The sequence below is a fragment of the Barbus barbus genome (assembly GCF_936440315.1).
Source record: "Barbus barbus genome assembly, chromosome: 28".
Classification (NCBI taxonomy): domain Eukaryota; kingdom Metazoa; phylum Chordata; class Actinopteri; order Cypriniformes; family Cyprinidae; genus Barbus; species Barbus barbus.
Window position 1 is genome coordinate 28,838,216 of NC_136756.1, and position 6,283 is coordinate 28,844,498.

General features: G+C 36.0%; 2 protein-coding genes across 2 annotated transcripts in view; both read left to right on the plus strand.

Annotated features, from left to right (window-relative positions):
- LOC306848585 (tricarboxylate transport protein B, mitochondrial-like) overlaps positions 1–69 on the plus strand; it is a 22,927-nt gene extending 22,858 nt beyond the window's left edge. Inside the window, exon 9 of the mRNA XM_079383226.1 lies at positions 1–69. This exon is cut by the window's left edge and continues 1,498 nt beyond it. The gene's annotated coding sequence lies outside the window, so the exon portion shown is untranslated.
- The window catches only part of LOC306848635 (synaptic plasticity regulator PANTS-like), an 806,624-nt gene that overhangs the window by 219,662 nt on the left and 580,679 nt on the right, over positions 1–6,283 (plus strand). The gene's annotated exons all lie outside the window — the stretch shown is intronic.

Below are 6,283 nucleotides of genomic sequence, written 5' to 3' on the forward strand. Positions count from 1 at the left end.
TCTCTGGAGTGAAGGCTTCTTAAACTTAAATGCTAATGTGCTAATTAAATGATTTTATTTTCACAGTTAAATCGGCTCTGTGACATTATTGTGTTTTTTTGCTCTTAAAAGTATACCTTTATTTTAAAGTTTGTGCAAACAAGGTCTGATTTTTGCACAAGATAAACAAATCTCACAAATTAATCTATATATCTACACTTACATTCAAAGATTTAAAAAAAAATTAATACTTTTATTAAGCAAGGATGCATTAAATTGATCAAAAGTGACAATAAAAACATGAACAATGTTACAAAAGATTTCTGTTTCAAATAAATGCTGCTCTTTTGAACTTTCTATTCATCTGTGAATCCTGAAAAATAAAATGGATCACAGTTTGCACAACAAATATTGTGCAGCACAACTGTGTTCAACATTGATAATAATCAGAAATGTTTCTTGAGCAGCAAATCAGCACCAGGGTTATTAAATAGTTAACTAATAGTTAAGTAAAGCCAATAAATAAAAAATAAATAAAAGAACAATTAAAACTTTAAAAGCTAAAGCTGAAATAAAAATGCATATATACACAGGTAACACATTTATGTTATTAAAGCACTGTTTTGAAATGTTTCTAAAAAATATGTTTCTTTTTTTTGGTGATTGTAACCTTATTTAAAGGTTACAAAAACATTTCTTACACTATTTTATTTTTATGAATTTTATGAATTTTTATTTGATGAGAATGTTGTTCTAAGAACATTATGAGAACATATCAAATGTTAAATGTTGCTGGGGAGACATTAGAAATAAAACCAACAAACACAACAAAATGACAATCTTTTATATATATATATAAGGTAAAAAACTAATTAAAAATATTATTAAAAATAGTATTAGTATGGATATTAAAGTAATACTGCTCAGCATATTAGAATGATTTCTGAAGATCACGTGACACTGACAACTGGAGTAATGATGCTGAAAATACAGCTTTGATCAGAGAAATAAATTACAGTTTAACAGATACTCACACAGAAAGCAGCTATTTTAAATTGTAATAATATTTCACAATTGTTCTGATTTTACTGTATTTTTCTCAAATAGCCTTGGAGAGCAAAACATGTCTTACAAGCCCGTTTGAACAGTATATAGACTGACAGTTTGCTTGCAGAAGTCATCATGTTATGGACAGTTGCTATGCAACTTCTAAGGTGTTGTGAGTGTTGGTATGCGGTTGCTAGGGTGTTGCTAGGCGAGTGTCTGTGATCTGGTGGTGACCTCTGGAATAACAATAGTTCTGTATCAGTCCGGTGGAATGAAGGATTCTTTGACTTCTTTCTTCTCTTTGGGATGAAAAATGCAGCAGTGTGTCTGTCTCTCACACACTCTGCTGAGAGATTCCTCGTCTCTTTATGTCCTGCTACAATAGCTCTTTGTTAGAAACATGGAGAGGAATCTCTTTCTCTGTTGCTGTCGGTCTCTTTTATCAAATCTAGTCTTGTTCAGTCTCAAAATCACAAAGAAAGTCAAATATGACCGACTGATAAGAAGAAAGACGTGTGATTTTCCAGCAGGATTCAGTGATTCTCTCCTTCTTTCACAGGACAGACGTGTATCTGTCTTTTGTTGTTCGTCCGGCTGTCGGTCATCAGAAACTCCCACCAGCAGATGTTTTACAGCGCTGATGACCGAACACATACATGAGCTCTGATGCACGAGAGAATCGCATTCATCCGCAGAGAGAGACGGACAGTGAGTGACCCGTCTGACCTCTTACTATTACCAGTCACCAAAACTAAAACCACTAAAACACACTTTGGGTACTTGGAATAAAATAGACATTCAATTAAATAAAATATTTTATTTCAGCTTGTTGTCATGGAAACATTTATAATTTTTGTATATTTTAACTTTAAGTACCAAGGTAACTATTAATATATTAGAAATTAATATACAGATATATTTAAAATATATATACAGTATATAAAATAAAACAAATAATATAAAATATAAGAAATATAAAATTAAAATGAACAAATAAAATAAAAACATTATTCAAAATATCAACTAAAATTAGTAAGTTATAAACTATAATAATACATTTTGATTATAATTATGATACTATGATAGTATATCACAAATACTAAAACAACACTGTAATGTTACTTTTCCTCGTTTTTTTCTGCGCATGCGCTGATTTGTGACTGCGTGTTTTGAGTTTGAGCTCCATCAAGTTGATTCTTTATCGTCTATTTTCTATCTTAAAAACTATTTTATACACTATCATTTTCATTTCTATAACGTGTGAATATATCCACTATAGCATTCTAAAACAAAACCAACTTGTCCTTTGAAAATCATATTTCCCATGTTACAAAAACAGCATTCTTCCATCTTAGAAACATTGCCAAGCTTTGAAACATGCTTCCTGTTTCTGATGCAGAAAAGCTAGTTCATGCATTCATGACCTCTAGACTGGACTATTGTAATGCACTGCTAGCTGCTTGTCCTGCATCTTCAATAAACAAGCTACCGATAGTCCAAAATGCAGCGGCTAGAGTTCTTACCAGGTCAAGAAAATATGATCATATTACCCCAATTTTACAGTCTCTGCACTGGCTACCTATTAAGTTTCCGTATCATTTACAAAATATTATTACTTGCCTATAAGGCCCTAAATGGTTTAGCTCCTCCGTACCTAACTCGTCTTCTACCACGCTATAATCCAACCCGCTCCCTAAGGTCGCAAAACTCTAGACTTTTGGTAGTACCTAGGATAGCAAAGTCCACTAAAGGAGGTAGAGCTTTTTCACATTTGGCTCCCAAACTCTGGAATAGCCTTCCTGATAACATTCGGGGTTCAGGCACACTCTCTCTGTTTAAATCTAGATTAAAGACACATCTCTTTAGCCAAGCATTCACATAATGCATCTTATAATCTTGTACTGCAGTTATATCTGATCAAATGTACATTATTATTATTCTTTAGCTTGGGTTGAACAAATCATTTTTGCTTAGATGGAACAGCAGCTATGTTAATTATGTCTCTATTTGTTTCTCTGTTGATTAACATCCCGTGGTAACTAGGAATGACAGAAGCTTCAGACTGGATCCAACCCTTAAATGATCTGAGATGACCAAACACCTGAGAAGAGATGATGCCAACCCCTCAGAGGACCTCAGAGGATGCCAAAGCTCAGACAACATACAGAATTACCAAATTTTGCCATAAGTTAAATATATTAAGGTTCAGCAATATATAAATATATTGTGGAAACTTAAATTCCTGTAGAGCTGCTTTGCAACGATTTGTATCATAAAAAGCGCTATACAAATAAACTTGAACTTGAACTCATTATTTTAGTTTTATTTAAATGCATTGTTACCAGCTGCTCACATTAACACATGAACTGCATTTACTTTGCTGTTTTTGTGTTCAGGGGTTTTTGTTCAAGTTTCTGTTTTCCAGCACAAATATCTAATGATTCTTCAATCAAGATGCATTTACTTAAGATGCAAAATGACTTCAATCAATCAAATTTAAGGGAGCTTTATGCGTAAAATAAAAAAAGGCTGCCAAAGACGAATATCTGTCAGACAGACTGACTCCGTGGCATGAATTAGCGGCTGTATCAGTGTTAGATGACATGCTCTCTCTCTGTGGGGGGGATTTCATAATCATAATTATCACGTCCATCACCCAAAGCGAGCTGAGGAAACACTAACAGATGTTGTGTAATAACAGCTCAGAGTGCTGATCTCAGATCATTTGAGATGTCTGACGCTCCGCTTCACTGCAGGAACGAGCTGAATGCAGTGTGTTCTCAGAGAGAGACCATCAACATGTGTTGGGTTTCCACAACCACAGACGCAAATAAACTGGGCTTTGGTGCAAAATGCCACCTGAAAGTAATTTAGGATGTAATGCAAAAAATACAGCCGAAGTGAATTAAAGTTTTTGCATCAACATTTGATATACTTCAGAAGTCTTTATGGGTTTAGAAACCAGATAAACACCATATTGATCAATTATTTTACTCAAGTATTTGACATTAGCCTATATGTGTGTGTGTGTATTTATTTATACAGTTATTATATACTTAAACTATTTATAAATATGGGTTTAAAACCCATATTGATCATCTCAATGTTATTTTATTTTATTAAAGTATTTGACATGAGACATTAAGTAGGCTATTAGACAACACATTTTTTCTTTTTGTTGAAAAATGCCATCATAAAGTTAATAAAAATCCATAAAAATAAATTGTATTGAGCAAATATTTCCTCTTAATAATACCAAATGAAATCATTAATAATAACAATTATTAATAATAATAATACATTTAAAACTCTGGTGTAGTAATATATGATCCAGCACATGAACATGCGACGCTGAACATAAAATCAGCCGATTACAAGAACTGTCCAATTCTGACAGACTAAATACAATAATCAATAATAATAATAACTAAATAATGCAATTATCATATCGCTTCATAAAAATAGTATCATATATATTATATATAACATATTTTTTATCAAATAATATATATTTTATAAAATACTGCACATTTCATCACTTTATAAAGCTCACATCATAAATATATGTGTTTGTGTCTGTATGTGTGAATGAAAATATTTAATAGAAATCTAAATATGTTTATATACACACTTATAGGCTATTTAGTTAAGAATAACGTATGTTATTGAATCATTGTTTTGTTAAACTGAAAGCTGCAGTGTGTGTGTGTGTGTGTGTGTGTGTGTGTGTGTGTGAGTGTGTGAGTGAGAGTGTGTGTGTCTGTGTGAGTGTGTGTGTGAGAGTGTGTGTGTCTGTGTGAGTGTGTGTGTGAGTGTGTGTGTCTGTGTGAGTGTGTGTGTCTGTGTGAGTGTGTGTGTGTCTGTGTGAGTGAGTGTGTGTGTGTCTGCGTGAGTGTGTGTGTCTGTGTGTGTGTGTGTGTGTGTGTGTGTCTGAGTGTGTGTGTGTCTGTGTGAGTGTGTGTGTCTGTGTGTGTGTGTGTGTATGTGTCTGTGTGAGTGTCTGTGTGTGTGTGTGTGTGTGTGAGTGTGTGAGTGAGAGTGTGTGTGTCTGTGTGAGTGTGTGTGTGAGTGTGTGTGTCTGTGTGAGTGTGTGTGTCTGTGTGAGTGTGTGTGTGTCTGTGTGAGTGAGTGTGTGTGTGTCTGCGTGAGTGTGTGTGTCTGTGTGTGTGTGTGTGTGTGTCTGAGTGTGTGTGTGTCTGTGTGAGTGTGTGTGTCTGTGTGTGTGTGTATGTGTCTGTGTGAGTGTCTGTGTGTGTGTGTGTGTGTGTGTGTGTGAGTGTGTGTGTGTCTGTGTGTGTGTGTGTGTGTGTGTGTGTGTCTGTGTGAGTGTGTGTGTCTGTGTGTGTGTGTGTGTGTCTGTGTGTGTGTGTGTGTGTGAGTGTGTGTGTCTGTGTGAGTGTGTGTGTCTGTGTGAGTGTGTGTGTGTCTGTGTGAGTGAGTGTGTGTGTGTCTGCGTGAGTGTGTGTGTCTGTGTGTGTGTGTGTGTGTGTGTGTGTGTCTGAGTGTGTGTGTGTCTGTGTGAGTGTGTGTGTCTGTGTGTGTGTGTATGTGTCTGTGTGAGTGTCTGTGTGTCTGTGTGTGTGTGTGTCTGTGTGAGTGTGTGTGTCTGTGTGTGTCTGTGTGTGTGTGTGTGTGTGTGTGTCTGTGTGAGTGTGTGTGTCTGTGTGTGTGTGTGTGTGTGTGTGTGTGTGTGTGTGTGTGTCTGTGTGAATGAGTGTGTGTGTGTCTGTGTGAGTGTGTGTGTCTGTGTGTGTGTGTGTGTGTGTGTGTGTGTGTGTGTGTGTGTGTGCACCTGGTATTCATCACGTCCTGGGGACCAAATGTCCCCACAAGGATAGTAATACCAGTAAATCTTAATCTTGTGGGGACATTTTTTGGTCCCCATGAGGAAACAAGCTTATAAATCATACAGCATAAAGTTTTTTGAAAATCTAAAAATGCAGCATGTTTCCTGTGAGGGCTAAGTTTAGGTGTAGGGTTGGTGTAGGGCAATAGCACATACAGATTGTACAGTATAAAAACCATTACGCCTATGGGATGTCCCCATAAAACATGGAAACCCAACATGTGTGTGTGAGTGTGTGTGTCTGTGTGTGTGTGTGTGTGTGTGTGAGTGTGTGTGTGTCTGTGTGAGTGTGTGTGTGTCTGTGTGAGTGTGTGTGTCTGTGTGTGTGTGTGTGTGTCTGTGTGAATGAGTGTGTGTGTGTCTGTGTGAGTGTGTGTGTCTGTGTGTGTGTGTGTCTGTGTGAGTGTGTGT